The sequence below is a fragment of the Tenrec ecaudatus genome, chromosome 4, assembly GCF_050624435.1.
Source record: "Tenrec ecaudatus isolate mTenEca1 chromosome 4, mTenEca1.hap1, whole genome shotgun sequence".
Taxonomy (NCBI): domain Eukaryota; kingdom Metazoa; phylum Chordata; class Mammalia; order Afrosoricida; family Tenrecidae; genus Tenrec; species Tenrec ecaudatus.
The window spans coordinates 162,832,313-162,842,691 of NC_134533.1; the positions used below are offsets into that span (position 1 = coordinate 162,832,313).

A 10,379-nucleotide genomic window follows, 5' to 3' on the forward strand; every position below is an offset into this window, starting at 1 on the left:
GTGTTGGGTGAGTCTGAAGAGTATGTAGATTGGTATCGAACATATTGGCTAATATAGGAGTTATGGACTTGATCTGGACTGAGCTGGGATGTTTTCTTAATATAAAATTAATCTTTTATATAAAGCTCTTGCTTATATACATATGAGTGTCTCTGGATTTGTTTCGCTAGTGAACCCGGTGTAACACAACTGCTTTTCATCGCCCCTTTTTACACCTCCAGTTTAATACATCCTAATTGCAAATCCATAAAAACGACCTTGAAGCTTCATCTCATTCAGGTACCTTTGCCTTTCTGACTGCTATCTCCTCACTGAGTTCTTTTCTGTTCCTCCTCCCTCCCCCGTGAGAAAAACTTATCATATTTTCTTAGGAATTGAATTGTGTCCCATCAAAAGATATGCTGAAATTCTAATGCCTGTATTTGTGAGTGTGACCTTGTTAGGGAATGGTGTTTTCTTTCTTTCCTTAATGAGATCACAATAGAGAAGTGTGAGAAAGAAGCCTTATCTTCTCTGATAGGTATAGTATAAAGACACACATACAGACGTACCACGTAAGGAATAATGAAAATGTATCTATCAACTCAGAAGCACCAAAGTTTGCTGAAAAATGTTGACATAAAAGAAATCTTTGTCTCAGAATTGATGCTTTAAATTTTAAAGTATAGCATCTTGACTTGTGAGAAAGTAAATTTATATATTTGAACACACCAAAAAGTTAGAAATGTAAGATACATTACTCACCTCAGAATAATTTCCTGTATCGTTAAATAGTATTAGGTTTTCTCTGTTGTGAACAAAATTTCCTACTCTCTGGGGGAAAGTGTGAACGCAGTCCCCAAGTACCACAATTATGCAGTCGAGTTTTCCACATTTAGAGAAATCGCAGGGGTCAGCACATCCGGAGTGCAATGGATCAGCCGCGCCCTGGGAAAACCACCTTCATGATCATGGTATCTCCTCTCCCAGGTAAGTATGTACACATACTTTTGTGTACAAACAAACAAAGGAGCTCTAAGTCTACACTTAAAATGTGCTACATGATTACACACACACACACACAACATATCTTTCTGGGATAATTATAAAGTAATTTCATTCCATCTTTGTGTAGAAACTCCACTAAAACCTGTTCAACATCCTAGCAATACACACACCTCCACTGTTGCACATGAGGTCCATTGACTGGGACCTGAATCCTGGTGGCCCACATGGAAGAGGCGACTTCTACCCTGGAACCACCACTGCCTTCAGTGTGAAAGTATCCCACTCCAATGATCAACATTTCAAAGAACATAGCCGAGAGCGTAGATCCACTAGAATATAGATCCTATACATGGGATCTATTTTTTCATTCATAAATCCCAACTGTGTATGCTAGATTGAGTTGAATTATAAGGTAACTGTTTTCCAATTAACTGCACTGTAAGTGTCTTAAATAAGCTGTATGAAGATTGGCAGAACTGATAAAACTGCCATGATTGGGGAAAATGTACATAAAAGATCAATCTCACAAAATACCGTTTGTGAGGCCTTTCAATCTGTCTAATGACAAAAGAGGTTGATATGTCAAGGGGAGGAGTAAAGACAATTTGCATTTCTCCAACTCCCTTGAGCAGCAAGATTCATAGTAAGATTATCAGAGTTAAACATAATTCAAAGAGTCTAACTTGCTCCCATAGAGTTTTCGTGTTGAAAAATCACAGTGTCACTTCTACCCTGTCCAATAAGATTTCTAAGAGTTGGAATTGAATCTAAGGCAGTGAATTTCAGTAGAATTTAAACCTGTTTAGGATTGAAAACTCTGTCCATGATTATATATTACATGATGTGTATAAGAAATATAAGATAAAGGCCTGAAAATCAGAAATATTAAATATATAGGTAAACCAAAGCAGAGGAAATAGCACTTCTGAGATTAAAGGAAGTTAAGAAAAGATTTGATGCTGAATCATCAGTGTGATTCTCAGGGTCACACATTGAATAGAGGCATGCTGCACAACAGGATCACATCTAGTGACTTCAAAACGGGCCTAAAAAACCAGGAACCCATTCTTTCACCTAGGAAGGATTATATAAAAATATCTGTCTCACAGGCTTGATCTTGTGAACACATACGTGACTTATTAAAAAAAGGAAGAAAACAGTGTTATCGTGAAGGGAATAATAATCCTAAGCACAAGGAGAGGCATTTACACCTGAAATTCAACGCGAATAAGACCGCCCTCTGGAGATGGGTCAATCAGGGTGCGAGGTAGTACCGATGAAGAACACAGCTTTCCCCCAGATCCTGGATGCTTCCTCCCCACAACTACCATGATCCGAATTCTACCTTGCAGGGCTGAATAGGGCAGAGGTTGTACACTGGTACATATGAGGGCTGAGGTTGTACACTGGTACATATGAGGGCTGGAGGCAAAGGGAATCCAGGGTGGTTGATACCTTCAGGACCAGGGGTGTGAGGGGCGATGCTGGGAGAGTGGAGGGTGAGTGGGTTGGAAAGGGGGAACTGATTACAAAGATCCACATGTGACCTCCTCCCTGGGAGAGGGACGGCAGAGAAGGGGGGGAAGGGAGACTCTGGATAGGGCAAGATATGACAAAATAACGATGTATAAATTACCAAGGGCACATGAGGGAGGGGGGAGAGGGGAGGGAAGGGAAAAAAAAAGAGGACCCGATGCAAAGGGCTTAAGTGGAGAGCAAATGCTTTGAGAATGATTGGGGCAGGGAATGTATGAATGTGCTTATAACAATTGATGTATGTATATGTATGGATTGTGATAAGAGTTGTATGAGTCCCTAATAAAATGTAAAAAAAGAAAAGAGGAGAAAAAAAAGAAAATGATTAGGGCAAAGAATGTACAGATGTGCTTTATACAATTGATATATGTATATATATGGACAACCCTCTGTATTCTTGGAGCAGAAAACCGCACAAGAAGTTAATGGAAGACTCTGGAAAGCCCGTAGCTCAGTCACGAGGCATGACTCTGAGACTGATGGCAGCCCTGAGCATTGCTGGTGCCTTGCCATGTTTCCAATGACCCTGTCTCTGGACAAGTCTGCACCCACGGTCGGTGATCTTGCATTCTGCATCATTGTTTGTGGCTGAGTGGGGTTGAAGAGGGACTTATAGATTAGTATTGGACTTATGAACTTGAGTTGGACTCAGCTGGGAAGATTTCTTGATACAAAATTACTTTTTGATATAAAACCCTTTCATATACGTATATAAAGGTCACTGGATTTGTTTCTCTAGTCAACCAGTCCTAAAACGTCTATCAGAAGATTTCTGTAGCCATAAGACCCATCCTCCATTTTTCCCTCTTTTCATCCTTCTCTCTTCTCTAATCAGTGTTCCAGTCAAATGAGAGCCACAGATGTTAGAAGCTCGGATAACCCAGCCTGTAGATTTCCCTTCTGTAGATGACACCGATCACTCTACCCAGACCTGTGAAATGTTTGTGCTCTAGAATGGTCTGCCTTTCAAGTAGCTCGAGGGCCATAGTGGGCTATGCATTGGACTAAATGTCAAAAGGTCAATGATTTGGGCCCCAGAGCTGCTGCACAGAGACGGACCAGGCGTTGTTTCCCTGGAGGGATTAAAGCTTTGGAAACCCACAGGGGAAGATCTACTGGGAGTGGCTCACTTTGTGTTGGGATTGACTTGTTTGCTGTGAGGTTTGTTTTGGTTTGGTTTGGTTTTCTGAGGATATTGGCAGGCTCCCATCCCTGCCATGCCTCTGCAAAATTAAAAAAAAAATCTAATGGAAGAATGTTAAAGTAAACGAGCTGAGAGAATTTCAAAGGGCAGCTCAAGAATGCAAAATAAATTGTAGGAATAAAGTGTTCCCAAAGTTGGAGTTGAACAAACACAATTTGCATGTGTCAGATTGAATGAACTGAAGAAACACACCAAGCCATGAGTTGAAATAATATAAAATTCTATAGGCAGCCTAGTAAATGGCACAGAAGATAGAAGAAGGGAAAGACAGAGTAACTGTACCACAAAGAATTGGTTTGTCCCCACTCCAAAGTAAGGTAATGCAACAGAGTGTAGACATTATAGAACACTGTAATGAATATTACATGCAAGTAGAATTTTGATGAGAATATTTTCAACAGCACATCAACAGGAAATTGCCATCCTTTATCTGGAATCAGAGGAGAACATGTAAAACACACATGATTACTGCTGTCAGATGGATCTTGCCTGGAAGCAGAAATGCCTGTCTTTGTTGACTGTGCAAAGGGATTCACCTGTCTGAATAATAACCAATCAGGGATAACACTGCAACTAATGGAAATTACACAACACTTATTTATACTCTGTGATACACACACACACACACACACACACAGGCCAAGGGACCTTAATTTGAACAAGAAATACAAGGATATACTGTATGTTTTAAAATTTTAAAAAGTGTGTATCAGAGTTTTAGTGATGCACCATACTTAATCTGTACGTTCAGCAAAATAAGCAGGGAATTTGAACTGCTTATGAAGATGCACACGGCTTCAAGATTGAAGGCCTATCCATTAACTACCTGCAATACACAGACGGCCCTCTCTTGTCTGCTGAAAGCAAAGAGGTCTTGAAGCCACTGACTGATAAAAATTGGATTGCACTTCAATATAAATCCTGACAACCATAACAATAAGCAATATCTTCATAAATGGAGAAAAGATAGACATTGTCAAATATTTTATTTTATTTGTCTCCTCAGTCAGCACACATGGAGGCAGCAGTGAAAAAAGTTAAAGAGTGCATCACATTGAGCAAATACGCTACAGATGGCCTCTTTGACGTGCCAACAGGATTAATATGCACCTGATCTAAGGCATTTTTAATTACCTCATTTGCATATGAAATCTGAACTAGTAACAAGGATGACTGAAGGAAAATTGATGTTTGGAATTGTGGTATTGTCACAGAATATTGAATATACAAGGTCTTTCCAGAAGAAGAAACAGATCTACCTCAGAAGAAATATGTCAATTCTGACTTATATACCTGGATGATGACTACAGCCATAATACAATGGCAGTGTTTCATGATTAATATGGGAACACACAAATGGTTAGATGCAGAATACATCTGAACAATAGACAATAAACCAGTTAGAGAGAGCAAGTAATTGAGACAGCAAATTACAGCTTTGGAGTTCTTACGTTCGTTGGTTCGGTCGTTAGTGAGACAGCTGCTTGTTTGTAGGATGCCCAGCTATCACAATAGTGTCTGGGGTCTCAGGTTTGTTTCCAAGTTAGTTACTTAGATTTTATATGTGTGTGTGTGGGGGGGGCTCTAAAAAAGTTTATGGAAAACATTGAATTTGACGATAATGAGCTTTTTCCACGACCTTTTTGAAGCACCTTTGTGTGTATAAAATATATATCTATAACATTACAACCAATAATAGAAGAATGCCATTGTTTTGTGTGTTGTGAAATATTCCCCAAGTAAGAGCATATTCTAGACTATGAAACAAATTTAATAATCTGGAATTATACATGTATATTCTCTACCCACAATGGGATCAGACTAGAAATCAACAACAGAAAGAGAACAAAGAAGTCTCTGAAATCTTGAACATTATACAATTCTAAAAATCATTTATTTTTCAAAAAATATATAGTGGTGGAAAATAACATCAAAGTATTTGACATTATAGCCATTAGAATTCAAAATAAAACCACACAGAGTATCACTACACATCTATAAGAATGGCTAAAATTTTTTCAAGTGACATCATCAAATGCTAGCTAGGATGTAGAAAAATGGGATTGGTGAGGGAGGGAGGGAAAAAAAGAGGAGCTGATCCCAAGGGATCAATGGAAAGTACATGTCTAGAAAAGAACAATGGAATATATGTATGAACATGTTAGATACAATTGATGTATGATTTGTAACAAGAGTTGTAAGAGCTCCCAATAAAATGATTAAAGAAAAGCAAAATGGGATCATTCTTATAATACTGGTTGGAAATGAAAATTGTATAGGTGCTATGGAATAAAGTTTGGCAGTATTATAAAAATTAGGCACAAAACAGCCACATAACACAATTGTTTGACATTTACACTGCAGGAATAAACATTCACACAGAGGCATATGTGTTTAAAACACCTTTACATGCAGTGCCAAATGGATTAGCCATTCCAGTCATACAGCCAATGTTGCTTCTACCAATTTGGTAGATTTATGTATTACAAAAAAAAAAAAAAACAACCCAAAACTCAGAAAGGTACAAACTATGGATGCACTCAGATCAGCCATTAATCATTTATTTCTGTGACTGGTGATTCAAATGTGTGAGGGGTTTAAAGTGGCTATCAGGCCTTCTTAACATCTTGTCAGTGGAATCACTAGCAACCAAGATATAAAATGTTTGTGCAAGAATTACTGGAGACAATAGTGAATAATATAATTTCCATTTCCCCCCTTGATTCCTAGACCCATGAATCCTATATATTGTAGCCTCGTCTATTTGACAATGATTAAGAGAATACACATTCTCCTACAGAACCCTTCCTCATACTTACCAGGTATTGCCACTTCGCTGGCAATGCAAAGAATTCTTTAAGAGACCATTCTCCCATTCTGTCAGACAACCTCATGATCAAGCAGGCATCATCATAGTTCAGTATGATGAAAAACAGTAAAACCAGCGAATTCCTTGAGCCTAAGCCTAGTGCTGCATTCATTTGCTGTGAAGTGAATTTCTTAATCAGAAGCAGTGCAGTATGGAATACCACATCAGTATATTAATCATCCATAGATGGTAGTTCTGGCAGATGTATTGCGTGCAGTAAATGAAAATGTGTATCCAAAGTAATCATTTATTCCAGTAAGAAAAAAAACACTGTCCCAGTTTGGATGGAAATGGTCCAATGTAATCACCATGCCACCACGTAGTGTACTCATCACTCTGGGGATTAGTGCCATTCCACTGATTCAGTATTGATCTCTACTTGCGGAAGGTTGGGAACTCAACAGTTTTCATAGCCTTGCCGTCCTTAGTGAATGGAAGTCCATTTGGCTAGTCCCGTGTGTGGAATCATGAAACTAAAGGAATATGATATTTTTATGCACGGTATGGAAATTTTAGAAAATAAAAAAACAAATATGCAAGAGGAAAATGACATGCGTACCATCAGATCTCTTCCAGCTGTGCAAGAGAAAAGGAAAACTCCACATTAGCATTAGCCAAGGCAGATTTCTATGAGGTTGATATCAAACACACCCAGTCTACGAGTTCTGACATTACCCCTATTCCCACACTGCTCTACCCCTGTGGTCAGGCTCAGTAATTTATTGCAATAGCCACAGTGAAATCACAGACAATGACCATGATCATGGCACTTGTTAGGGAAGCTCACAGATTACAATTCAGGGAAGAAATGTTCAGAATACAGTCTTTCATTCAGGACAGGCTCTTCCATGCTGTACCCACATGCAGGCAGGCCTCTTTCTGGCTCTTTTAGTCTTACCAATACATGTCCAAAATGCATTTCCACTCTGATGTAGCCCTCAATCCAAAGAGCTCAGCAAAACTTGCTCCCTCAGTCAACTGGAAGAATCCTACTTTACAAGCTAGTCACCTACCCCTTCAAATTTTACTTGTTTGGGGCTTGGAAGTCTGAGAGTTGTCTCATACTCTGGTCCACGGTTCTGCTGCTGCTGTTTCTCTGGTGTCAAAAACACTTGCTGGACATGGAGTGCTAATAAACCCAGGGACAAGGGAACAACAGTGATTCAAATTGGTGGTGAGAAGGGTGTGGGAGGCCTGGTTGGGCATGATCAAGGGCAATGTAACTAAGAGGAACTGCTGAAGCCCTGATGGGGACTGAGCATGATAGTGGGACAGGAGGGAAGTCAAAGGAAATAGAGGAAGAGAGGGGAGGCAAGGGTCATTTATAGAGGTCTAGATAAAGACATATACATATGCAAATATATTTATACATGAGGATGGGGAAATAGATCTATGTGCATGTATTTATAAGGTTAGTATTAAGGCAGCAGAGGGACATTGGAACTTCACTCAAGCACTCCCTCAATGCAAGAATACTTTCTTTTATTAAGTTGGCATTCTATGATGCTCACCTTCCCAAGGCAACCGCTGAAGACAAAGTGGGTGAACAACTAAATGTGGTGAAGAAAGCTGATGGTGCCCAGCTATCAAAAGAGATAGTGTCTAGGGTCTTAACGGCTTGAAGGTAAACAAGCAACCATTTGGCACAGAAGCAATAAGGCCCACATGGTAGAAGCACACCATCCTGTGTGGCCAAGAGGTGCTGAAGGGATCAGCTATCAGGCATCAAAGAACAAAAAAAAATCATATCATTTTGTGCTCACGTCCCTGACATGATCGCTGAAGACAAATGGGTGCATAAGTTAATGTGGTGAAGAAAGCTGATGGTGCCCAGCTATCAAAAGAGATAGTGTCTGGGGTCTTAAAGACTTGAAGGTAAACAAGCGGCTATCTAGCTCAGAAGCAGCAAAGCCCACATGGAAGAAGCCCACCAGCCTGTGCGAACACAAGGTGTCAAGGGATAAGGTATCAGGCATCTTCAGAACAAAAATCTTACCATAGTGAATGAGCGGGATAGTGTGGAGTGAACACCCAAAACCCATCTGTAGGCCACTGGACTTCCCCTTGCCGAAGGGTCTTGGGGAGGAGATGAAACAGGGTGCAACGTAGCAACGATACAAAATACAACTTACCTCTAGTTCCTATATTGCTTCCTTCCCCCCCCCTCCTATGTCATGATCTGAATCCTACCTTGCAAGTCTGACTAGACCAGAGGAGGTACACTGGTACAGATGAGAACTGGAAACACAGGGAAGCCAGGGCGGATGATCCCCTCAGGACCAGTGGAGTGAGTGGTGATACTGGGAGGGTGTAGGGAGGGTGGGTTGGAAAGGGGGAACCTATTTCAAGGTCCTGCATTTGACCTCCTCCCTGGGGGACAGACAACAGAAAAGTGGGGGAAGGGAGACGTGGGACAGAGCCAGATATTACAAAATAATAATTTATAAATTATAAGGGGTTCATGAGGGAGGGGGGAGTGGGGAGGCAGGGGAAAAATGAGGACCTGATTCCAGGGGCTTGGGTGGAGAGCAAAAGTTTTGAGAATGATGAGGGCAATGAATGTACAAATGTGCTTTACACAATTGATGTATGTATGGCTTGAGATGGGTGGTGTATGAGTCCCTAATAAAATGATTTAAAAAAAAAGAAGTGGGGGAAAGTGGAAAGATGCCATAAAATTTATTTCACTTTTTACACTTTAAAAAAATCCCCTCATATTATACTTAACCTTAAATTACACATTGTTTAATGGTATTTTAAAAATATTATATGCCATCTATGTAAAGAAAATGTTTTGAAACTGACTGTGGTAGCAATTGTACAATACTGTTTTATGTGATAGATGGAATGTTATGATATATGTAAGACCTCCCAATAAAATATTTTAAAAATAGATTCAATACATAGGGATGTTAGGGGCTCTACCTCAGCCCCCTTTCTCCAGCTGGCAGTGTGATTCCCACCCAGTGCTTCTAGGATGGTTAATTTCTACCCAGAAGGACGCCCAGCACAATTTATCCTTGTATAAATCACTCACTGCTTACACAGACCTATCAGGAAAATGAAGGTCATTTTTTAGCAGTAGGCTAAAAAGAGTCTATGCCTAGTAGACACATATTCAATAATTAACAGCACTGAAAATGTACATAGTGTAATGCAGTGCAGAGAAACAGTTGATCACAAAACAGGAAGAGTCAAACTAAGGTATTGTCAACAAGAACACAAATTGAAAGGAGCTAAGTGTTATGTTACAAATATTCATTGCGAAAGAACAAACAAAACTACTTAAGTCTTCACCAGCTATATTATTTGGAGCTTGCTAACTTCAAGAATAAGGCAGCAGGCCCCTTTCCTTGATTTTTAAAAAATAACTTCTGAACCGATGCACTGGTTGTTCACCTTTACTCTCTCTTTTCATATTGTGCTGGGTCTAGGTTGTCTAAGATCTTACCACATCATTTATACAGTTTAACTTTTTTTCCCTTGATGTCTTTGTGTTGGGCCTATTCCTGGGGTTAGTTCTGATTAAGAAAATTAAATTGGATAGACCACATCAGCTCTTAGATATGGTGTCCCCCTTCGTTTTTTAACAAATATGTTATATTAATTTATTGATTTATAAACTTGGTTTTAAATATGAGAAGGATTCAGACCCACAACCAACAGGATAAGACAAAAAAGGAACCAGTAAGAAATATTTGAAAAAGAATGAGGGATTAGGGACTCCCAAGAGAAGCTGTAGATGGACCTATGATGGTTGCACATTGAGCGGCCAATCATAGG

The 10,379-nt window shown here is 39.7% G+C and overlaps 1 non-coding gene across 1 annotated transcript; it reads right to left on the reverse strand.

Moving 5' to 3' along the window:
* Positions 1-814: 814 nt before the first annotated feature.
* Positions 815-977, reverse strand: LOC142447336 (U1 spliceosomal RNA). The gene has a single exon (XR_012784077.1). It is a non-coding gene; the product is annotated as a U1 spliceosomal RNA (small nuclear RNA).
* Positions 978-10,379: the final 9,402 nt, after the last annotated feature.